The sequence below is a fragment of the Oncorhynchus masou genome, unplaced genomic scaffold (genome assembly GCF_036934945.1).
Source record: "Oncorhynchus masou masou isolate Uvic2021 unplaced genomic scaffold, UVic_Omas_1.1 unplaced_scaffold_4146, whole genome shotgun sequence".
NCBI lineage: Eukaryota > Metazoa > Chordata > Actinopteri > Salmoniformes > Salmonidae > Oncorhynchus > Oncorhynchus masou.
The window spans coordinates 4,726-30,861 of record NW_027010544.1 but is presented as its reverse complement, the minus strand read 5'-3'; the positions used below and the strand labels follow the sequence as shown (position 1 = coordinate 30,861).

The 26,136-nt window shown below is 41.0% G+C and overlaps 1 pseudogene; it reads left to right on the top strand.

The window, feature by feature from the left end:
- The first annotated feature begins 898 nt into the window (after nucleotides 1–898).
- On the top strand, nucleotides 899–26,136 carry LOC135534919 (GTP-binding protein Rheb-like; annotated as a pseudogene).

The window sequence follows — 26,136 nt, the reverse complement described above, 5'->3', positions numbered from 1 at the left end:
GCGGTGGTGGTAGCGGTAGTGGTAGCGGCAGTGGTGGCGGCGGTGGTAGTGGCGGTAGTGGTGGCGGCAGCGGTAGTGGTAGTAGCGGTGGTGGTAGTGGTGGCGGTAGTGGTGGTGGTGGTGGTAGTAGTGGTAGCGAGCAGTAGTAGTGTCTCTGGGTGGGATAGCGCAGAGCGTCTGATTACAGTGACACATTTCTTGACAGGATCAAGAGTTATAATTTCTATAGACAATCTTTAAGCTAATGCTAATCCTCTGTTAGTTATCTATATAGACAGTCTTTATACTAATGATAATACTCTGTTAGTTATCTATATAGTCAATATTTATGCTAATGCTAATCCTCTGTTGGTTATAATCTATATAGACAATCTTTATGCTAATGCTAATCCTCTGTTGGTTATAATCTATATAGACAATCTTTATGCTAATGATAATCCTCTGTTAGTTATAATCTATATAGATACTCTTTATGCTAATGCTAATTGCCTGTTAGTTATAATCTATATAGACAATCTTATGCTAATGATACTTCTCTGTTAGTTATAATCTATATAGACAATTGTTATGCTAATGCTAATCCTCTGTTGGTTATATGTACAGATAATCATTATGCTTATGCTAATCCTCTGTTGGTTATATGTACAGATAATCATTATGCTAATCCTCTGTTGGTTATATGTACAGATAATCATTATGCTAATGCTAATCCTCTGTTGGTTATATGTACAGATAATCATTATGCTAATGCTAATCCTCTGTTGGTTATATGTACAGATAATCATTATGCTAATGCTAATCCTCTGTTGGTTATATATGTAGACAATCTTTATGCTAATGCTAATCCTCTGTTAGATGTCGGTGCCGTTTACCTCATGTCTTCTCTCTTTTGCTGCAGCGTTCACCAAGATGATCACGATAAACGGACAAAGAATACCACCTGCAGTTGGTAGACACAGCGGGACAGGTAGTAGTCACGCACCACAGGGATATATCTATCAACCCTGAAACATTTTACACACCTTGAATAGAACATGTCCTTTAACTCATGGTTAGGGACGGAGTATTTCCTGTCAGAAAAAACTCCTGGCTCTACTCATTATGATATTAGAATTCTAGAACACAGGCTACGTTCCATATCCACAGTAGAATGCTCCATACTTCTACGTAGAATGCTTGCTCAGTACATTTCTTTACTCTGAGGCTTAGAGGCTAAGCAGTATACTAGTTTGGACATTTATGGTAACTGAGCCACTATGTTACAGCATGCAGCCTAAGCACTTCTTTCACCCAGTCTCTCTCTCTCCCTCGACCACCTCTCCTCCCGCCTCTCTCTCTCCCTCTACCACCTCTCTCCCGCCTCTCTCTCTCACACCTCTCTCGCTCTTCCCCCATCTCTTTCTCTCCCTTTCTTTCACTCTCTATTTCTCTCCCTTCCCCCCCATCTGTCTCCCTCTCTCTGCCTTTCTTTCACTATTCTCTCCCCTTCTCTCTCTTTCTCTCTCTCTCTTCTCTCTCTGTCTCTTTCTCTCTCTGTCTCTTTCTCTCTCTGTCTCTCTCTTTCTCTCTCTCTCTGTCTCTCTCTGTCTCTCTCTCTCTCTCTCCCTGTCTGTTCCAGGATGAGTACTCTATATTTCCTCAGACCTATTCCATAGATATCAATGGATACATCCTGGTCTACTCTGTCACATCTAATAAAAGGTTAGTCAGATATTTACTTAACATTTTTTTAAAGATGTAGATTGTGCAGTGTGGTCTGCTACAAGGGTGCTCAACCACTGGGTGTGCAGGATTTTACCGGGCTGATTCAGCTAAACAAGGTCTGGATGAGCAGCTGAATCAGGTGTAGTAGAGTAGGGCTGAATCAGGTGTATTAGAGTAGGGCTGAATCAGGTGTATTAGAGTAGGGCTGAATCAGGTGTATTAGAGTAGGGCTGAATCAGGTGTAGTAGAGTAGGGCTGAATCAGGTGTAGTAGAGTAGGTCTGAATCAGGTGTAGTAGAGTAGGGCTGAATCAGGTGTAGTAGAGTAGGTCTGAATCAGGTGTAGTAGAGTAGGGCTGAATCAGGTGTAGTAGAGTAGGGCTGAATCAGGTGTATTAGAGTAGGGCTGAATCAGGTGTAGTAGAGTAGGGCTGAATCAGGTGTAGTAGAGTAGGGCTGAATCAGGTGTAGTAGAGTAGGGCTGAATCAGGTGTAGTAGAGTAGGGCTGAATCAGGTGTATTAGAGTAGGGCTGAATCAGGTGTATTAGAGTAGGGCTGAATCAGGTGTAGTAGAGTAGGTCTGAATCAGGTGTAGTAGAGTAGGGCTGAATCAGGTGTAGTAGAGTAGGGCTGAATCAGGTGTATTAGAGTAGGGCTGAATCAGGTGTATTAGAGTAGGGCTGAATCAGGTGTAGTAGAGTCGGGCTGAATCAGGTGTAGGTAGTGAGTAGGGCTGAATCAGGTGTAATAGAGTAGGGCTGAATCAGGTGTAGTAGAGTAGGGCTGAATCAGGTGTAGTAGAGTCGGGCTGAATCAGGTGTAGTAGAGTAGGGCTGAATCAGGTGTATTAGAGTAGGGCTGAATCAGGTGTATTAGAGTAGGGCTGAATCAGGTGTATTAGAGTAGGGCTGAATCAGGTGTATTAGAGTAGGGCTGAATCAGGTGTATTAGAGTAGGGCTGAATCAGGTGTAGTAGAGTAGGGCTGAATCAGGTGTAGTAGAGTAGGGCTGAATCAGGTGTAGTAGAGTAGGGCTGTAGGGCTGAATCAGGTGTATTAGAGTAGGGCTGAATCAGGTGTATTAGAGTAGGGCTGAATCAGGTGTAGTAGAGTAGGGCTGTAGGGCTGAATCAGGTGTATTAGAGTAGGGCTGAATCAGGTGTAGTAGAGTAGGGCTGTAGGGCTGAATCAGGTGTATTAGAGTAGGGCTGAATCAGGTGTATTAGAGTAGGGCTGAATCAGGTGTAGTAGAGTAGGGCTGTAGGGCTGAATCAGGTGTATTAGAGTAGGGCTGAATCAGGTGTAGTAGAGTAGGGCTGTAGGGCTGAATCAGGTGTATTAGAGTAGGGCTGAATCAGCTGTATTAGAGTAGGGCTGAATCAGCTGTATTAGAGTAGGGCTGAATCAGGTGTATTAGAGTAGGGCTGAATCAGGTGTATTAGAGTAGGGCTGAATCAGGTGTATTAGAGTAGGGCTGAATCAGGTGTAGTAGAGTAGGGCTGAATCAGGTGTATTAGAGTAGGGCTGAATCAGGTGTATTAGAGTAGGGCTGAATCAGGTGTAATAGAGTAGGGCTGAATCAGGTGTATTAGAGTAGGGCTGAATCAGGTGTATTAGAGTAGGGCTGAATCAGGTGTATTAGAGTAGGTGCTGAATCAGGTGTAATAGAGTAGGGCTGAATCAGGTGTATTAGAGGGCTGAATCAGGGTATTAGAGTAGGGCTGAATCAGGTGTATTAGAGTAGGGCTGAATCAGGTGTATTAGAGTAGGGCTGAATCAGGTGTATTAGAGTAGGGCTGAATCAGGTGTATTAGAGTAGGGCTGAATCAGGTGTATTAGAGTAGGGCTGAATCAGGTGTATTAGAGTAGGGCTGAATCAGGTGTAGAGTAGAATCAGGTGTAGTAGAGTAGGGCTGTAGGGCTGAATCAGGTGTATTAGAGTAGGGCTGAATCAGGTGTATTAGAGTAGAGCTGAATCAGGTGTAATAGAGTAGAGCTGAATCAGGTGTAATAGAGTAGGGCTGAATCAGGTGTATTAGAGTAGGGCTGAATCAGGTGTATTAGAGTAGGGCTGAATCAGGTGTAGTAGAGTAGGGCTGAATCAGGTGTAGTAGAGTAGGGCTGAATCAGGTGTATTAGAGTAGGGCTGAATCAGGTGTATTAGAGTAGGGCTGAATCAGGTGTAATAGAGTAGGGCTGAATCAGGTGTAGTAGAGTAGGGCTGAATCAGGTGTATTAGAGTAGTGCTGTAGGGCTGAATCAGGTGTAGTAGAGTAGGGCTGTAGGGCTGAATCAGGTGTAGTAGAGTAGGGCTGAATCAGGTGTATTAGAGTAGGGCTGAATCAGGTGTATTAGAGTAGGGCTGAATCAGGTGTAATAGAGTAGGGCTGAATCAGGTGTAGTAGAGTAGGGCTGAATCAGGTGTATTAGAGTAGTGCTGTAGGGCTGAATCAGGTGTATTAGAGTAGGGCTGAATCAGCTGTATTAGAGTAGGGCTGAATCAGCTGTATTAGAGTAGGGCTGAATCAGGTGTATTAGAGTAGGGCTGAATCAGGTGTATTAGAGTAGGGCTGAATCAGGTGTATTAGAGTAGGGCTGAATCAGGTGTAGTAGAGTAGGGCTGAATCAGGTGTATTAGAGTAGGGCTGAATCAGGTGTATTAGAGTAGGGCTGAATCAGGTGTAATAGAGTAGGGCTGAATCAGGTGTATTAGAGTAGGGCTGAATCAGGTGTATTAGAGTAGGGCTGAATCAGGTGTATTAGAGTAGGTGCTGAATCAGGTGTAATAGAGTAGGGCTGAATCAGGTGTATTAGAGTAGGGCTGAATCAGGTGTATTAGAGTAGGGCTGAATCAGGTGTATTAGAGTAGGGCTGAATCAGGTGTATTAGAGTAGGGCTGAATCAGGTGTATTAGAGTAGGGCTGAATCAGGTGTATTAGAGTAGGGCTGAATCAGGTGTATTAGAGTAGGGCTGAATCAGGTGTATTAGAGTAGGGCTGAATCAGGTGTAGTAGAGTAGGGCTGTAGGGCTGAATCAGGTGTATTAGAGTAGGGCTGAATCAGGTGTATTAGAGTAGAGCTGAATCAGGTGTAATAGAGTAGAGCTGAATCAGGTGTAATAGAGTAGGGCTGAATCAGGTGTATTAGAGTAGGGCTGAATCAGGTGTATTAGAGTAGGGCTGAATCAGGTGTAGTAGAGTAGGGCTGAATCAGGTGTAGTAGAGTAGGGCTGAATCAGGTGTATTAGAGTAGGGCTGAATCAGGTGTATTAGAGTAGGGCTGAATCAGGTGTAATAGAGTAGGGCTGAATCAGGTGTAGTAGAGTAGGGCTGAATCAGGTGTATTAGAGTAGTGCTGTAGGGCTGAATCAGGTGTAGTAGAGTAGGGCTGTAGGGCTGAATCAGGTGTATTAGAGTAGGGCTGAATCAGGTGTATTAGAGTAGGGCTGAATCAGGTGTAATAGAGTAGGGCTGAATCAGGTGTATTAGAGTAGGGCTGAATCAGGTGTAATAGAGTAGGGCTGATTCAGGTGTATTAGAGTAGGGCTGATTCAGGTGTAATAGAGTAGGGCTGAATCAGGTGTATTAGAGTAGGGCTGTAGGGCTGAATCAGGTGTATTAGAGTAGCGCTGAATCAAGTGTAGTAGAGTAGGGCTGAATCAGGTGTAGTAGAGTAGGGCTGAATCAGGTGTAATAGAGTAGGGCTGAATCAGGTGTATTAGAGTAGGGCTGTAGAGCTGAATCAAGTGTATTAGAGTAGGGCTGAATCAGGTGTATTAGAGTAGGGCTGTAGAGCTGAATCAAGTGTATTAGAGTAGGGCTGAATCAGGTGTATTAGAGTATGGCTGAAACAGGTGTATTAGAGTCGGGCTGAATCAGGTGTAGTAGAGTCGGGCTGAATCAGGTGTAGTAGAGTAGGGCTGAATCAGGTGTAATAGAGTAGGTCTGAATCAGGTGTATTAGAGTAGGGCTGAATCAGGTGTATTAGAGTAGGGCTGAATCAGGTGTATTAGAGTAGGGCTGAATCAGGTGTAGGAGAGTAGGGCTGAATCAGGTGTAATAGAGTAGGGCTGAATCAGGTGTATTAGAGTAGGGCTGTAGGGCTGAATCAAGTGTATTAGAGTAGGGCTGAATCAGGTGTATTAGAGTAGGGCTGAATCAGGTGTATTAGAGTAGGGCTGAATCAGGTGTAGTAGAGTAGGGCTGAATCAGGTGTATTAGAGTAGGGCTGAATCAGGTGTATTAGAGTAGGGCTGAATCAGGTGTAATAGAGTAGGGCTGAATCAGGTGTATTAGAGTAGGGCTGAATCAAGTGTATTAGAGTAGGGCTGAATCAGGTGTATTAGAGTAGGTGCTGAATCAGGTGTAATAGAGTAGGGCTGAATCAGGTGTATTAGAGTAGGGCTGAATCAGGTGTATTAGAGTAGGGCTGAATCAGGTGTAGTAGAGTAGGGCTGAATCAGGTGTATTAGAGTAGGGCTGAATCAGGTGTATTAGAGTAGGGCTGAATCAGGTGTATTAGAGTAGGGCTGAATCAGGTGTATTAGAGTAGGGCTGAATCAGGTGTATTAGAGTAGGGCTGAATCAGGTGTAGTAGAGTAGGGCTGTAGGGCTGAATCAGGTGTATTAGAGTAGGGCTGAATCAGGTGTATTAGAGTAGAGCTGAATCAGGTGTAATAGAGTAGTGCTGAATCAGGTGTAATAGAGTAGGGCTGAATCAGGTGTATTAGAGTAGGGCTGAATCAGGTGTATTAGAGTAGGGCTGAATCAGGTGTAGTAGAGTAGGGCTGAATCAGGTGTAGTAGAGTAGGGGCTGAATCAGGTGTATTAGAGTAGGGCTGAATCAGGTGTATTAGAGTAGGGCTGAATCAGGTGTAATAGAGTAGGGCTGAATCAGGTGTAGTAGAGTAGGGCTGAATCAGGTGTATTAGAGTAGTGCTGTAGGGCTGAATCAGGTGTAGTAGAGTAGGGCTGTAGGGCTGAATCAGGTGTATTAGAGTAGGGCTGAATCAGGTGTAATAGAGTAGGGCTGAATCAGGTGTATTAGAGTAGGGCTGAATCAGGTGTAATAGAGTAGGGCTGATTCAGGTGTATTAGAGTAGGGCTGATTCAGGTGTAATAGAGTAGGGCTGAATCAGGTGTATTAGAGTAGGGCTGTAGGGCTGAATCAGGTGTATTAGAGTAGGGCTGAATCAAGTGTAGTAGAGTAGGGCTGAATCAGGTGTAGTAGAGTAGGGCTGAATCAGGTGTAATAGAGTAGGGCTGAATCAGGTGTATTAGAGTAGGGCTGTAGAGCTGAATCAAGTGTATTAGAGTAGGGCTGAATCAGGTGTATTAGAGTAGGGCTGTAGAGCTGAATCAAGTGTATTAGAGTAGGGCTGAATCAGGTGTATTAGAGTATGGCTGAAACAGGTGTATTAGAGTCGGGCTGAATCAGGTGTAGTAGAGTCGGGCTGAATCAGGTGTAGTAGAGTAGGGCTGAATCAGGTGTAATAGAGTAGGTCTGAATCAGGTGTATTAGAGTAGGGCTGAATCAGGTGTATTAGAGTAGGGCTGAATCAGGTGTATTAGAGTAGGGCTGAATCAGGTGTAGGAGAGTAGGGCTGAATCAGGTGTAATAGAGTAGGGCTGAATCAGGTGTATTAGAGTAGGGCTGTAGGGCTGAATCAAGTGTATTAGAGTAGGGCTGAATCAGGTGTATTAGAGTAGGGCTGAATCAGGTGTAGTAGAGTAGGGCTGAATCAGGTGTAGTAGAGTAGGGCTGAATCAGGTGTATTAGAGTAGGGCTGAATCAGGTGTATTAGAGTAGGGCTGAATCAGGTGTAATAGAGTAGGGCTGAATCAGGTGTATTAGAGTAGGGCTGAATCAGGTGTAATAGAGTAGGGCTGAATCAGGTGTAGTAGAGTAGGGCTGTAGGGTTGAATCAGGTGTATTAGAGTAGGGCTGAATCAGGTGTAATAGAGTAGGGCTGAATCAGGTGTAATAGAGTAGGGCTGAATCAGGTGTAATAGAGTAGGGCTGAATCAGGTGTAATAGAGTAGGGCTGAATCAGGTGTATTAGAGTAGGGCTGAATCAGGTGTAGTAGAGTAGGGCTGAATCAGGTGTATTAGAGTAGGGCTGAATCAGGTGTATTAGAGTAGGGCTGAATCAGGTGTATTAGAGTAGGGCTGAATCAGGTGTAGTAGAGTAGGGCTGAATCAGGTGTATTAGAGTAGGGCTGAATCAGGTGTATTAGAGTAGGGCTGAATCAGGTGTATTAGAGTAGGGCTGAATCAGGTGTATTAGAGTAGGGCTGAATCGGGTGTATTAGAGTAGGGCTGAATCAGGTGTATTAGAGTAGGGCTGAATCAGGTGTATTAGAGTAGGGCTGAATCAGGTGTATTAGAGTAGGGCTGAATCAGGTGTATTAGAGTAGGGCTGAATCAGGTGTAATAGAGTAGGGCTGAATCAGGTGTATTAGAGTAGGGCTGAATCAGGTGTAGTAGAGTAGGGCTGATTCAGGTGTAATAGAGTAGGGCTGATTCAGGTGTAATAGAGTAGGGCTGAATCAGGTGTATTAGAGTAGGGCTGTAGGGCTGAATCATGTGTATTAGAGTAGGGCTGAATCAGGTGTATTAGAGTAGGGCTGAATCAGGTGTAGTAGAGTAGGGCTGAATCAGGTGTAATAGAGTAGGGCTGAATCAGGTGTATTAGATTAGGGCTGAATCAGGTGTACTAGAGTAGGGCTGAATCAGGTGTATTAGATTAGGCCTGAATCAGGTGTAATAGAGTAGGGCTGAATCAGGTGTATTAGAGTAGGGCTGAATCAGGTGTATTCGAGTAGGGCTGAATCAGGTGTAATAGAGTAGGGCTGAATCAGGTGTAATAGAGTAGGGCTGAATCAGGTGTAATAGAGTAGGGCTGAATCAGGTGTAATAGAGTAGGGCTGAATCAGGTGTATAAGAGTAGGGCTGAATCAGGTGTATTAGAGTAGGGCTGAATCAGGTGTAGTAGAGTAGGGCTGAATCAGGTGTATTAGAGTAGGGCTGAATCAGGTGTAATAGAGTAGGGCTGAATCAGGTGTAATAGAGTAGGGCTGAATCAGGTGTATTAGAGTAGGGCTGAATCAGGTGTATTCGAGTAGGGCTGAATCAGGTGTAATAGAGTAGGGCTGAATCAGGTGTAATAGAGTAGGGCTGAATCAGGTGTAATAGAGTAGGGCTGAATCAGGTGTATTAGAGTAGGGCTGAATCAGGTGTATTAGAGTAGGGCTGAATCAGGTGTAGTAGAGTAGGGCTGAATCAGGTGTAGTAGAGTAGGGCTGAATCAGGTGTATTAGAGTAGGGCTGAATCAGGTGTATTAGAGTAGGGCTGAATCAGGTGTATTAGAGTAGGGCTGAATCAGGTGTAGTAGAGTAGGGCTGAATCAGGTGTAGTAGAGTAGGGCTGAATCAGGTGTAGTAGAGTAGGGCTGAATCAGGTGTAGTAGAGTAGGGCTGTAGGGCTGAATCAGGTGTATTAGAGTAGGGCTGAATCAGGTGTAGTAGAGTAGGGCTGAATCAGGTGTAGTAGAGTAGGGCTGTAGGGCTGAATCAGGTGTTTTAGAGTAGGGCTGAATCAGGTGTAATAGAGTAGGGCTGAATCAGGTGTATTAGAGTAGGGCTGAATCAGGTGTATTAGAGTAGGGCTGAATCAGGTGTAGTAGAGTAGGGCTGAATCAGGTGTAGTAGAGTAGGGCTGAATCAGGTGTTTTAGAGTAGGGCTGAATCAGGTGTAATAGAGTAGGGCTGAATCAGGTGTAGTAGAGTAGGGCTGAATCAGGTGTATTAGAGTAGGGCTGACTCAGGTCTATTAGAGTAGGGCTGAATCAGGTGTATTAGAGTCGGGCTGAATCAGGTGTATTAGAGTAGGGCTGAATCAGGTGTATTAGAGTAGGGCTGAATCAGGTGTAGTAGAGTAGGGCTGAATCAGGTGTAGTAGAGTAGGGCTGAATCAGGTGTATTAGAGTAGGGCTGAATCAGGTGTAGTAGAGTAGGGCTGAATCAGGTGTTTTAGAGTAGGGCTGAATCAGGTGTAGTAGAGTAGGGCTGAATCAGGTGTTTTAGAGTAGGGCTGAATCAGGTGTATTAGAGTAGGGCTGAATCAGGTGTAGTAGAGTAGGGCTGAATCAGGTGTATTAGAGTAGGGCTGAATCAGGTGTATTAGAGTAGGGCTGAATCAGGTGTAATAGAGTAGGGCTGAATCAGGTGTATTAGAGTAGGGCTGAATCAGGTGTTTTAGAGTAGGGCTGAATCAGGTGTAGTAGAGTAGGGCTGAATCAGGTGTATTAGAGTAGGGCTGAATCAGGTGTATTAGAGTAGGGCTGAATCAGGTGTATTAGAGTAGGGCTGTAGAGCTGAATCAAGTGTATTAGAGTAGGGCTGAATCAGGTGTAGTAGAGTAGGGCTGAATCAGGTGTATTAGAGTAGGGCTGAATCAGGTGTATTAGAGTAGGGCTGAATCAGGTGTATTAGAGTAGGGCTGAATCAGGTGTAGTAGAGTAGGGCTGAATCAGGTCTATTAGAGTAGGGCTGAATCAGGTGTATTAGAGTAGGGCTGAATCAGGTGTATTAGAGTAGGGCTGTAGAGCTGAATCAAGTGTATTAGAGTAGGGCTGAATCAGGTGTAGTAGAGTAGGGCTGTAGGGCTGAATCAGGTGTATTAGAGTAGGGCTGAATCAGGTGTAATAGAGTAGGGCTGAATTAGGTGTAATAGAGTAGGGCTGAATCAGGTGTAATAGAGTAGGGCTGAATCAGGTGTATTAGAGTAGGGCTGAATCAGGTGTAGTAGAGTAGGGCTGAATCAGGTGTAGTAGAGTAGGGCTGAATCAGGTCTATTAGAGTAGGGCTGAATCAGGTGTATTAGAGTAGGGCTGAATCAGGTGTATTAGAGTAGGGCTGAATCAGGTGTAGTAGAGTAGGGCTGAATCAGGTGTAGTAGAGTAGGGCTGAATCAGGTGTAGTAGAGTAGGGCTGAATCAGCTGTATTAGAGTAGGGCTGAATCAGGTGTAGTAGAGTAGGGCTGAATCAGGTGTATTAGAGTAGGGCTGAATCAGGTGTAGTAGAGTAGGGCTGAATCAGGTGTAGTAGAGTAGGGCTGAATCAGGTGTAGTAGAGTAGGGCTGAATCAGGTGTAGTAGAGTAGGGCTGTAGGGCTGAATCAGGTGTATTAGAGTAGGGCTGAATCAGGTGTAGTAGAGTAGGGCTGAATCAGGTGTAGTAGAGTAGGGCTGAATCAGGTGTAGTAGAGTAGGGCTGAATCAGGTGTAGTAGAGTAGGGCTGAATCAGGTGTATTAGAGTAGGGCTGAATCAGGTGTATTAGAGTAGGGCTGAATCAGGTGTAGTAGAGTAGGGCTGAATCAGGTGTAGTAGAGTAGGGCTGAATCAGGTGTAGTAGAGTAGGGCTGAATCAGGTGTAGTAGAGTAGGGCTGAATCAGGTGTATTAGAGTAGGGCTGAATCAGGTGTAATAGAGTAGGGCTGAATCAGCTGTAGTAGAGTAGGGCTGAATCAGGTGTAGTAGAGTAGGGCTGAATCAGGTGTATTAGAGTAGGGCTGTAGGGCTGAATCAGGTGTATTTGAGTAGGGCTGAATCAGGTGTAGTAGAGTAGATCTGGATGAGCAGGATGTATAACAGTATGTCTGGCAGTGTGTTTGGCAGTCTGTCGTACAATATGTCTGGCAGTGTGTTTGGCAGTCTGTCGTACAATATGCCTGGCAGTGTGTTTGGCAGTCTGTCGTACAGTATGTCTGGCAGTGTGTTTGGCAGTCTGTCGTACAATATGTCTGGCAGTGTGTTTGGCAGTCTGTCGTACAATATGCCTGGCAGTGTGTTTGGCAGTGTGTTTGGCAGTCTGTCGTACAATATGCCTGGCAGTGTGTTTGACAGTCTGTCGTACAGTATGTCTGGCAGTGTGTTTGGTAGTCTGTCGTACAGTATGTCTGGCAGTGTGTTTTGGCAGTCTGTCGTACAGTATGTCTGGCAGTGTGTTTGGCAGTCTCTCGTACAATATGCCTGGCAGTGTGTTTGGCAGTCTGTCGTACAGTATGTCTGGCAGTGTGTTTGGCAGTCTGTCGTACAGTATGTCTGGCAGTGTGTTTGGCAGTCTGTAGTACAGTATGTCTGGCAGTGTGTTTGGCAGTCTGTCGTACAGTATGTCTGGCAGTGTGTTTGGTAGTCTGTCGTACAGTATGTCTGGCAGTGTGTTTGGCAGTCTGTCGTACAGTATGTCTGGCAGTGTGTTTGGCAGTCTCTCGTACAATATGCCTGGCAGTGTGTTTGGCAGTCTGTCGTCCAGTATGTCTGGCAGTGTGTTTGGCAGTCTGTCGTACAGTATGTCTGGCAGTGTGTTTGGCAGTCTGTCGTACAGTATGTCTGGCAGTGTGTTTGGCAGTCTGTCGTACAGTATGTCTGGCAGTGTGTATGGCAGTCTGTCGTACAGTATGTCTGGCAGTGTGTTTGGCAGTCTGTCGTACAGTTTGTCTGGCAGTGTGTATGGCAGTCTGTCGTACAGCATGTCTGGCAGTGTGTTTGGCAGTCTGTCGTACAGTATGTCTGGCAGTGTGTTAGGCAGTCTGTCGTACAGTATGTCTGGCAGTCTGTCGTACAGTATGTCTGGCAGTCTGTCGTACAGTATGTCTGGCAGTCTGTCGTACAGTATGTCTGGCAGTCTGTCGTACTGTATGTCTGGCAGTGTATATGGCAGAATGTATGGCAGTATTTGTGACAGGATGTATGGCAACGATTTGACCGTAAGGCGCTACAGAGGGTAGTGCATACTGCCCAGTACATCACTGGGGCCAAGCTTCCTGCCATCCAGGACCTATATAATGTTGTGTCAGAGGGTAGTGCATACGGTCCAGTACATCACTGGGGCCAAGCTTCCTGCCATCCAGGACCTATATAATGTTGTGTCAGAGGGTAGTGCATACGGTCCAGTACATCACTGGGGCCAAGCTTCCTGCCATCCGGGACCTATATAATGTTGTGTCAGAGGAAGGACCATAAAATTGCGAGAGACTCCAGCCACCCCAGTCATAGACTGTTTTCTCTGCATGGCAAGCGGAGGACAAAAAGGCTCCTTAACAGCTTCTACCCCCAAGCCATAAGACTGCTGAACAATTAATCAAATGGATGAATGAACACTGCTGCTCCTCTCTGTTTATCATATATGCATAGTCACTTTAACTTCACCTACATGTACATAATACCTTGACTAACCTGTACCCTCGCACATTGACTCTGTACTGGTACCCCCTGTATATAGCCTCCACAATGACTCTGTACTGGTACCCCCTGTATATAGCCTCCACATTGACTCTGTACCGGTAACCCCCTGTATATAGCCTCCACATTGTCTCTGTACTGGTACCCCCTGTATATAGCCTCCACATTGACTCTGTACTGGTACCCCCTGTATATAGCCTCCACATTGACTTTGTACTGGTACCCCCTGTATATAGCCTCCACATTGACTCTGTACCGGTACCCCCTGTATATAGCCTCCACATTGACTCTGTACCGCTACCCCCTGTATATACCCTTGCACATTGACTCTGTACCGCTACCCCTGTATATAGCCTCCACATTGACTCTGTACCGGTACCCCTGTATATAGCCTCCACATTGACTCTGTACCGCTACCCCCTGTATATACCCTCGCACATTGACTCTGTACCGCTACCCCCTGTATATAGCCTCCACATTGACTCTGTACCGGTACCCCTGTATATAGCCTCCACATTGACTCTGTACCGCTACCCCCTGTATATACCCTCGCACATTGACTCTGTACCGCTACCCCCTGTATATAGCCTCCACATTGACTCTGTACCGGTACCCCTGTATATAGCCTCCACATTGACTCTGTACCGCTACCCCTGTATATACCCGCACGTTGACTCTGTACCGCTACCCCCTGTATATAGCCTCCACATTGACTCTGTACCGGTACCCCCTGTATATAGCCTCCACATTGACTCTGTACCGGTACCCCCTGTATATAGCCTCCACATTGACTCTGTACCGGTACCCCCTGTATATACCCTCGCACATTGACTCTGTACTGGTACCCCCTGTATATAGCCTCCACATTGACTCTGTATTGGTACCCCCTGTATATAGCCTCCACATTGACTCCGTGCCGGTACCCCTGTATATAGCCTCCACATTGACTCTGTACCAGTACCCCCTGTATATAGCCTCCACATTGACTCTGTACTGGTACCCCCTGTATATAGCCTCCACATTGACTCTGTACTGGTACCCCCTGTATATAACCTCCACATTGACTCTGTACCAGTACCCCCCTGTATATAGCCTCCACATTGACTCTGTATTGGTACCCCTGTATATAGCCTCCACATTGACTCCGTACTGGTACCCCCTGTATATAGCCTCCACATTGACTCTGTACCAGTACCCCTGTATATAGCCTCCACATTGACTCTGTACTGGTACCCCTGTATATAGCCTCCACATTGACTCTGTACTGGTACCCCCTGTATATAGCCTCCACATTGACTCTGCACTGGTACCCCCTGTATATAACCTCCACATTGTCTCTGTACCAGTACCCCCCTGTATATAGCCTCCACATTGTCTCTGTACTGGTACCCCCTGTATATAGCCTCCACATTGACTCTGTACTGGTACCCCCTGTATATAGCCTCCACATTGACTTTGTACTGGTACCCCCTGTATATAGCCTCCACATTGACTCTGTACCGGTACCCCCTGTATATAGCCTCCACATTGACTCTGTACCGCTACCCCCTGTATATACCCTTGCACATTGACTCTGTACCGCTACCCCCTGTATATAGCCTCCACATTGACTCTGTACCGGTACCCCTGTATATAGCCTCCACATTGACTCTGTACCGCTACCCCCTGTATATACCCTTGCACATTGACTCTGTACCGCTACCCCCTGTATATAGCCTCCACATTGACTCTGTACCGGTACCCCCTGTATATAGCCTCCACATTGACTCTGTACCGCTACCCCCTGTATATACCCTCGCACATTGACTCTGTACCGCTACCCCCTGTATATAGCCTCCACATTGACTCTGTACCGGTACCCCCTGTATATAGCCTCCACATTGACTCTGTACCGCTACCCCCTGTATATACCCTCGCACGTTGACTCTGTACCGCTACCCCCTGTATATAGCCTCCACATTGACTCTGTACCGGTACCCCCTGTATATAGCCTCCACATTGACTCTGTACCGGTACCCCCTGTATATAGCCTCCACATTGACTCTGTACCGGTACCCCCTGTATATACCCTCGCACATTGACTCTGTACTGGTACCCCCTGTATATAGCCTCCACATTGACTCTGTATTGGTACCCCCTGTATATAGCCTCCACATTGACTCCGTACCGGTACCCCCTGTATATAGCCTCCACATTGACTCTGTACCAGTACCCCCTGTATATAGCCTCCACATTGACTCTGTACTGGTACCCCCTGTATATAGCCTCCACATTGACTCTGTACTGGTACCCCCTGTATATAACCTCCACATTGACTCTGTACCAGTACCCCCCTGTATATAGCCTCCACATTGACTCTGTATTGGTACCCCCTGTATATAGCCTCCACATTGACTCCGTACTGGTACCCCCTGTATATAGCCTCCACATTGACTCTGTACCAGTACCCCCTGTATATAGCCTCCACATTGACTCTGTACTGGTACCCCCTGTATATAGCCTCCACATTGACTCTGTACTGGTACCCCCTGTATATAACCTCCACATTGACTCTGTACCAGTACCCCCCTGTATATAGCCTCCACATTGTCTCTGTACTGGTACCCCCTGTATATAGCCTCCACATTGACTCTGTACTGGTACCCCCTGTATATAGCCTCCACATTGACTTTGTACTGGTACCCCCTGTATATAGCCTCCACATTGACTCTGTACTGGTACCCCCTGTATACAGTATAGCCTCCACATTGACTCTGTACCGGTACCCCCCTGTATATAGCCTCCACATTGACTCTGTACTGGTACCCCCTGTATATAGCCTCCACATTGACTCTGTACTGGTGCCCCCTGTATATAGCCTCCACATTGACTCTGTACCGTAAATCCTGTATATAGCCTCCACATTGACTCTGTACCGGTACCCCCTGTATATAGTCTCCACATTGACTCTGTACCGGTACCCCCTGTATATAGTCTCCACATTGACTCTGTACCGGTACCCCCTGTATATAGCCTCCACATTGACTCTGTACAGGTACCCCCTGTATATAGCCTCCACATTGACTCTGTACCGTAAATCCTGTATATAGCCTCCACATTGACTCTGTACCGGTACCCCCTGTATATAGCCTCCACATTGACTCTGTACCGTAAATCCTGTATATAGCCTCCACATTGACTCTGTACCGTAACACCCTGTATATAGTCTCCACATTGACTCTGTACCGGTACCCCCTGTATATAGTCTCCACATTGACTCTGTACCGGTACCACCTGTATATAGCCTCCACATTGACTCTGTACCGGTACCCCCTGTATATAGCCTCCACATTGACTCTGTACCGGTACCCCCTGTATATAGCCTCCACATTGACTCTGTACCGGTACCCCCTGTATATAGCCTCCACATTGACTCTGTACCGGTACCCCCTGTATTTAGGCTCCACATTGACTCGGTACCGGTACCCCCTGTATATAGCCTCCACATTGACTCTGTACCGGTACCCCCTGTATATAGCCTCCACATTGACTCTGTACTGGTACCCCCTGTATATAGCCTCCACATTCAGCATTTCACGGTAAGGTCTACACTTGTTGTATTCAGCATTTCACGGTAAGGGCTATACTTGTTGTATTCAGCATTTCACGGTAAGGGCTATACTTGTTGTATTCGGTGCATGTGACAAGTAAAGTTTGATTTGATTTTGACAGTATGACAGTATATAGTACAGTATGACAGTATGCATGACAGTATGTAGTACAGTATGTAGTACAGTATGTATGTCAGTATATATGACAGTATGTATTACAGTATGTAGTACAGTATATATGTCAGTATGTATGACAGTATGTAGTACAGTATGTATGTCAGTATGTATTACAGTATGTAGTACAGTATGTATGACAGTATGTTTTACAGTATGTATGACAGTATATATGTCAGTATGTAGTACAGTATGTATGTCAGTATGTAGTACAGTATGTATGACAGTATGTATGTATGACAGTATATAGTACAGTATGTATGACAGTATATAGTACAGTATGTATGACAGTATGTAGTACAGTATTTAGTACAGTATGTATGACAGTATATAGTACAGTAGGTAGTACAGTATGTATTACAGTATGAGGTACAGTATAACAGTATGTATGACAGTATGTAGTACAGTATGTATGACAGTATGTAGTACAGTATTTAGTACAGTATGTATGACAGTATATAGTACAGTAGGTAGTACAGTATGTATTACAGTATGTAGTACAGTATTACAGTATGTATGACAGTATATAGTACAGTATGTATGACAGTATGTAGTACAGTATTTAGTACAGTATGTATGACAGTATATAGTACAGTAGGTAGTACAGTATGTATTACAGTATGTAGTACAGTATAACAGTATGTATGACAGTATGTAGTACAGTATGTAGTACATTATGTATGACAGTATGTAGTACATTATGTAGTACATTATGTATGACAGTATATAGTACAGTATGTAGTACAGTATGTATGTCAGTATATAGTACAGTATGTAGTACAGTATATATGTCAGTATGTAGTACAGTATGTAGTACAGTATGTAGTACAGTATATATGACAGTATGTATGACAGTATATATGTCAGTATGTAGTACAGTATGTATGTCAGTATATATGTCAGTATGTAGTACAGTATGTAGTACAGTATGTATTACAGTATGTAGTACAGTATGTATGACAGTATGTATGTATGACAGTATACAGTACAGTATGTATGACAGTATATAGTACAGTATGTATGACAGTATGTAGTACAGTATTTAGTACAGTATATATGACAGTATATAGTACAGTAGGTAGTACAGTATGTATTACAGTATGTAGTACAGTATAACAGTATGTATGACAGTATGTAGTACAGTATGTAGTACATTATGTATGACAGTATGTAGTACATTATGTATGACAGTATATAGTACAGTATGTAGTACAGTATATATGTCAGTATGTAGTACAGTATATATGTCAGTATGTAGTACAGTATGTAGTACAGTATGTAGTACAGTATGTAGTACAGTATATATGACAGTATGTATTACAGTATGTATGACAGTATATATGTCAGTATGTAGTACAGTATGTATGTCAGTATATATGTCAGTATGTAGTACAGTATGTAGTACAGTTTGTATTACAGTATGTAGTACAGTATGTATGACAGTATGTATGTATGACAGTATATAGTACAGTATGTATGACAGTATATAGTACAGTATGTATGACAGTATGTAGTACAGTATTTAGTACAGTATGTATGACAGTATATAGTACAGTAGGTAGTACAGTATGTATTACAGTATGTAGTACAGTATAACAGTATGTATGACAGTATGTAGTACAGTATGTAGTACATTATGTATGACAGTATGTAGTACATTATGTAGTACATTATGTATGACAGTATATAGTACAGTATGTAGTACAGTATGTATGTCAGTATATAGTACAGTATGTAGTACAGTATATATGTCAGTAGGTAGTACAGTATGTAGTACAGTATATATGACAGTATGTATTACAGTATGTATGACAGTATATATGTCAGTATGTAGTACAGTATGTATGTCAGTATGTAGTACAGTATGTAGTACAGTATGTATTACAGTATGTAGTACAGTATGTATGACAGTATGTATGTATGACAGTATATAGTACAGTATGTATGACAGTATATAGTACAGTATGTATGACAGTATGTAGTACAGTATTTAGTACAGTATGTATGACAGTATGTAGTACAGTATTTAGTACAGTATGTATGACAGTATATAGTACAGTATGTATTACAGTATGTATGACAGTATGTAGTACAGTATGTAGTACATTATGTATGACAGTATGTAGTACAGTATGTAGTACATTATGTATGACAGTATATAGTACAGTATGTAGTACATTATGTATGACAGTATATAGTACAGTATGTATGACAGTATATAGTACAGTATATATGACAGTATGTAGTACAGTATGTAGTACATTATGTATGACAGTATATAGTACAGTATGTATGTCAGTATATATGACAGTATGTATTACAGTATATATGTCAGTATGTAGTACAGTATGTATGTCAGTATATATGTCAGTATATATGTCAGTATGTAGTACAGTATGTAGTACAGTATGTAGTACAGTATGTATGTCAGTATGTATGTCAGTATGTATTACAGTATGTAGTACAGTATATATGACAGTATGTATTACAGTATGTAGTACAGTATATATGTCAGTATGTAGTACAGTATGTAGTACAGTATGTATGACAGTATGTAGTACAGTATGTATGTCAGTATATATGTCAGTATGTAGTACAGTATGTATGTCAGTATATAGTACAGTATGTAGTACAGTATATATGTCAGTATATAGTACAGTATGTAGTACACTATATATGTCAGTATGTAGTACAGTATGTATGTCAGTATATATGTCAGTATGTAGTACAGTATGTAGTACAGTATGTATGTCAGTATATATGTCAGTATGTAGTACAGTATGTAGTACAGTATGTAGTACAGTATGTATGACAGTATGTAGTACAGTATATATGTCAGTATGTAGTACAGTATGTAGTACAGTATATATGTCAGTATGTAGTACAGTATGTAGTACAGTATATATGTCAGTATGTAGTACAGTATATATGTCAGTATGTAGTACAGTATGTAGTACAGTATATATGTCAGTATGTAGTACAGTATATATGTCAGTATGTAGTACAGTATGTAGGACAGTATGTAGGACAATATATATGTCAGTATGTAGTACAGTATATATGTCAGTATGTAGTACAGTATGTAGTACAGTATATATGTCAGTATGTAGTACAGTATGTAGTACAGTATATATGTCAGTATGTATGACAGTATGTAGTACAGTATATATGACAGTATGTATTACAGTATGTATGACAGTATATATGTCAGTATGTAGTACAGTATGTATGTCAGTATATATGTCAGTATGTAGTACAGTATGTAGTACAGTATGTATGACAGTATGTATGTATGACAGTATATAGTACAGTATGTATGACAGTATATAGTACAGTATGTATGTCAGTATGTAGGACAGTATGTAGTACAGTATATATGTCAGTATGTAGTACAGTATGTATGACAGTATGTATGTATGACAGTATATAGTACAGTATGTATGACAGTATATAGTACAGTATGTATGACAGTATGTAGTACAGTATTTAGTACCGTATGTATGACAGTATATAGTACAGTAGGTAGTACAGTATGTAGTACAGTATAACAGTATGTATGACAGTATGTATGACAGTATATAGTACAGTATGTATTACAGTATGTATGACAGTATGTAGTACAGTATGTAGTACATTATGTATGACAGTATGTAGTACAGTATGTAGTACATTATGTATGACAGTATATAGTACAATATGTAGTACATTATGTATGACAGTATATAGTACAGTATGTATGACAGTATATAGTACAGTATATATGACAGTATGTAGTACAGTATGTAGTACATTATGTATGACAGTATATAGTACAGTATGTATGTCAGTATATATGACAGTATGTATTACAGTATGTAGTACAGTATATATGACAGTATGTATTACAGTATGTAGTACAGTACATATGTCAGTATGTAGTACAGTATGTATGTCAGTATATATGTCAGTATGTAGTACAGTATGTAGTACAGTATGTAGTACAGTATGTAGTACAGTATGTATGTCAGTATGTATGTCAGTATGTATTACAGTATGTAGTACAGTATGTATTACAGTATGTAGTACAGTATATATGTCAGTATGTAGTACAGTATGTAGTACAGTATATATGTCAGTATGTAGTACAGTATGTATGTCAGTATATATGTCAGTATGTAGTACAGTATGTATGTCAGTATATATGTCAGTATGTAGTACAGTATGTATGTCAGTATATAGTACAGTATGTAGTACAGTATATATGTCAGTATATAGTACAGTATGTAGTACAGTATATATGTCAGTATGTAGTACAGTATGTATGTCAGTATGTATTACAGTATGTAGTACAGTATATATGACAGTATGTATTACAGTATGTAGTACAGTATATATGTCAGTATGTAGTACAGTATGTAGTACAGTATATATGTCAGTATGTAGTACAGTATGTAGTACAGTATATATGTCAGTATGTAGTACAGTATGTATGTCAGTATATATGTCAGTATGTAGTACAGTATGTAGTACAGTATGTAGTACAGTATGTATGTCTGTATATATGTCAGTATGTAGTACAGTATGTATGTCAGTATATATGTCAGTATGTAGTACAGTATATATGACAGTATGTATTACAGTATGTAGTACAGTATATATGTCAGTATGTAGTACAGTATGTAGTACAGTATATATGTCAGTATGTAGTACAGTATGTATGTCAGTATATATGTCAGTATGTAGTACAGTATGTATGTCAGTATATAGTACAGTATATATGTCAGTATATAGTACAGTATGTAGTACAGTATATATGTCAGTATGTAGTACAGTATGTATGTCAGTATATATGTCAGTATGTAGTACAGTATGTAGTACAGTATGTAGTACAGTATGTAGTACAGTATGTAGTACAGTATGTATGACAGTATATATGTCAGTATATATGTCAGTATGTAGTACAGTATGTATGTCAGTATATATGTCAGTATGTAGTACAGTATGTAGTACAGTATGTATGACAGTATGTAGTACAGTATGTAGTACAGTATATATGTCAGTATATATGTCAGTATGTAGTACAGTATATATGTCAGTATATAGTACAGTATATATGTCAGTATGTAGTACAGTATGTATGTCAGTATATATGTCAGTATGTAGTACAGTATGTAGTACAGTATGTAGTACAGTATGTAGTACAGTATGTAGTACAGTATGTATGACAGTATGTAGTACAGTATATATGTCAGTATATATGTCAGTATGTAGTACAGTATGTATGTCAGTATATATGTCAGTATATATGTCAGTATGTAGTACAGTATGTAGTACAGTATGTAGTACAGTATGTAGTACAGTATGTATGACAGTATGTAGTACAGTATATATGTCAGTATATATGTCAGTATGTAGTACAGTATATATGTCAGTATATAGTACAGTATATATGTCAGTATGTAGTACAGTATGTATGTCAGTATATATGTCAGTATGTAGTACAGTATGTAGTACAGTATGTAGTACAGTATGTAGTACGGTATGTATGACAGTATGTAGTACAGTATGTATGACAGTATGTAGTACAGTATATATGTCAGTATATATGTCAGTATATATGTCAGTATGTAGTACAGTATGTATGTCAGTATATATGTCAGTATGTAGTACAGTATGTAGTACAGTATGTAGTACAGTATGTATGACAGTATGTAGTACAGTATATGTTTCAGTATATATGTCAGTATGTAGTACAGTATGTATGTCAGTATATATGTCAGTATGTAGTACAGTATGTAGTACAGTATGTATGTCAGTATGTAGTACAGTATGTAGTACAGTATGTATGACAGTATGTAGTACAGTATATATGTCAGTATATATGTCAGTATGTAGTACAGTATGTATGTCAGTATATATGTCAGTATGTAGTACAGTATATATGTCAGTATGTAGTACAGTATATATGTCAGTATGTGGTACAGTATGTAGTACAGTATGTATGACAGTATGTAGTACAGTATATATGTCAGTATATATGTCAGTATGTAGTACAGTATATATGTCAGTATGTAGTACAGTATGTAGGACAGTATATATGTCAGTATATAGTACAGTATGTAGTACAGTATGTAGTACAGTATGTATGACAGTATGTAGTACAGTATGTAGTACAGTATGTAGTACAGTATGTATGACAGTATATAGTACAGTATATAGTACAGTATATATGTCAGTATATATGTCAGTATGTAGTACAGTATATATGTCAGTATATAGTACAGTATGTAGTACAGTATATATGTCAGTATGTAGTACAGTATGTAGTACAGTATATATGTCAGTATGTAGTACAGTATGTAGTACAGTATATATGTCAGTATGTAGTACAGTATGTAGTACAGTATATATGTCAGTATGTAGTACAGTATGTATGTCAGTATATATGTCAGTATGTAGTACAGTATGTAGTACAGTATGTAGTACAGTATGTATGTCTGTATATATGTCTGTATATATGTCAGTATGTAGTACAGTATGTATGTCAGTATATATGTCAGTATGTAGTACAGTATATATGACAGTATGTATTACAGTATGTAGTACAGTATATATGTCAGTATGTAGTACAGTATGTAGTACAGTATATATGTCAGTATGTAGTACAGTATGTATGTCAGTATATATGTCAGTATGTAGTACAGTATGTATGTCAGTATATAGTACAGTATATATGTCAGTATATAGTACAGTATGTAGTACAGTATATATGTCAGTATGTAGTACAGTATGTATGTCAGTATATATGTCAGTATGTAGTACAGTATGTAGTACAGTATGTAGTACAGTATGTATGACAGTATGTAGTACAGTATATATGTCAGTATATATGTCAGTATGTAGTACAGTATGTATGTCAGTATATATGTCAGTATGTAGTACAGTATGTAGTACAGTATGTATGACAGTATGTAGTACAGTATGTAGTACAGTATATATGTCAGTATATATGTCAGTATGTAGTACAGTATATATGTCAGTATATAGTACAGTATATATGTCAGTATGTAGTACAGTATGTATGTCAGTATATATGTCAGTATGTAGTACAGTATGTAGTACAGTATGTAGTACAGTATGTAGTACAGTATGTAGTACAGTATGTATGACAGTATATATGTCAGTATATATGTCAGTATGTAGTACAGTATGTATGTCAGTATATATGTCAGTATATATGTCAGTATGTAGTACAGTATGTAGTACAGTATGTAGTACAGTATGTAGTACAGTATGTATGACAGTATGTAGTACAGTATATATGTCAGTATATATGTCAGTATGTAGTACAGTATATATGTCAGTATATAGTACAGTATATATGTCAGTATGTAGTACAGTATGTATGTCAGTATATATGTCAGTATGTAGTACAGTATGTAGTACAGTATGTAGTACAGTATGTAGTACAGTATGTATGACAGTATGTAGTACAGTATGTATGACAGTATGTAGTACAGTATATATGTCAGTATATATGTCAGTATGTAGTACAGTATGTATGTCAGTATATATGTCAGTATGTAGTACAGTATGTAGTACAGTATGTAGTACAGTATGTATGACAGTATGTAGTACAGTATATGTTTCAGTATATATGTCAGTATGTAGTACAGTATGTATGTCAGTATATATGTCAGTATGTAGTACAGTATGTAGTACAGTATGTATGTCATTATGTAGTACAGTATGTAGTACAGTATGTATGACAGTATGTAGTACAGTATATATGTCAGTATATATGTCAGTATGTAGTACAGTATGTATGTCAGTATATATGTCAGTATGTAGTACAGTATATATGTCAGTATGTAGTACAGTATATATGTCAGTATGTAGTACAGTATGTATGACAGTATGTAGTACAGTATATATGTCAGTATATATGTCAGTATGTAGTACAGTATATATGTCAGTATGTAGTACAGTATATATGTCAGTATGTAGTACAGTATGTATGACAGTATGTATGACAGTATATATGTCAGTATATATGTCAGTATGTAGTACAGTATATATGTCAGTATGTAGTACAGTATGTAGGACAGTATATATGTCAGTATATAGTACAGTATGTAGTACAGTATGTAGGACAGTATGTAGTACAGTATGTAGTACAGTATGTAGTACAGTATGTATGACAGTATATAGTACAGTATATAGTACAGTATGTATGTCAGTATTTCATCTGCTGTTTTTCTCTCTTCTCTTCCAGTTTTGAAGTAGTTCAGGTTATCCATGAAAAACTTCTGGATATGGTGGGGAAAGCTCAGTGAGTATCTACTGTAACCTGACGTGTGTGTGTGTGTGTGTGTGTGTATATATATATATATATATATATATATCTTTTTTTTAACAATTATTTAACTTGGTAAGTCAGTTAAGAACAAATTCTTATTTGCAACGATGGCCTAGGAACAGTGGGTTAACTGCCTTGTTCAGGGGCAGAACTACAGAACTACAGATTTTAACTCGGGGATTCGATCTAGCAACCTTTCGGTTACAGGCCCAACGCTCTAACCACTAGGCTACCTCCCGCCTCTACACTCTAACCACTAGTCTTCCTACCGCCTCTACACTCTAACCACTAGGCTACCTTCCGCCTCTACACTCTAACCACTAGGCTACCTACCGCCTCTATACTCTAACCACTAGGCTACCTACCGCCTCTACACTCTAACCACTAGGCTACCTACCGCCTCTACACTCTAACCACTAGGCTACCTTCCGCCTCTACACTCTAACCTACTATAACCTTACTATAACTAGGCTACTATAACCTGACAGTATATTCACCCTCTACTATAACCTGACTCTGTCTCTCATTTTTGGAATATGGGATACATGTAATACAACATATGTTTCTCTACAGAGTACCTATTATATTGGTGGGGAATAAGAATGACCTGCACATGGAACGGTATGACACGCACACACACACACACACACACACACACACACACACACACACACACACACACACACACACTGTGTTGTCAGATTGGTGTGCTATGTTTTGTGTGTCCCAGGGTGATCAGCTGTGAGGAAGGGAAGGCCCTAGCAGACTCCTGGAACGCTGCCTTCATGGAGTCCTCAGCTAAGGAGAACCAGGTGAGACACTACCCGATCAACTGGCCCCAGATCAGCTCTTAGACACTACCCGATCAACTGGCCCCAGATCAGCTCTTAGACACTACCCGATCAACTGGCCCCTTTTCAAACATGTTGAATATATTCGCTTCGAATCGGTCATTATCTCTAAGTGTTCGCAGTGCTCAGAGCAGATGCCAGGCATGTCCCACCATCAGCCAATCAGCTACTCAGAACTATACAGATTCTCTTCAACTACCTCACAAGTGCATCACTCTCTCTCCCTCTCTCTGT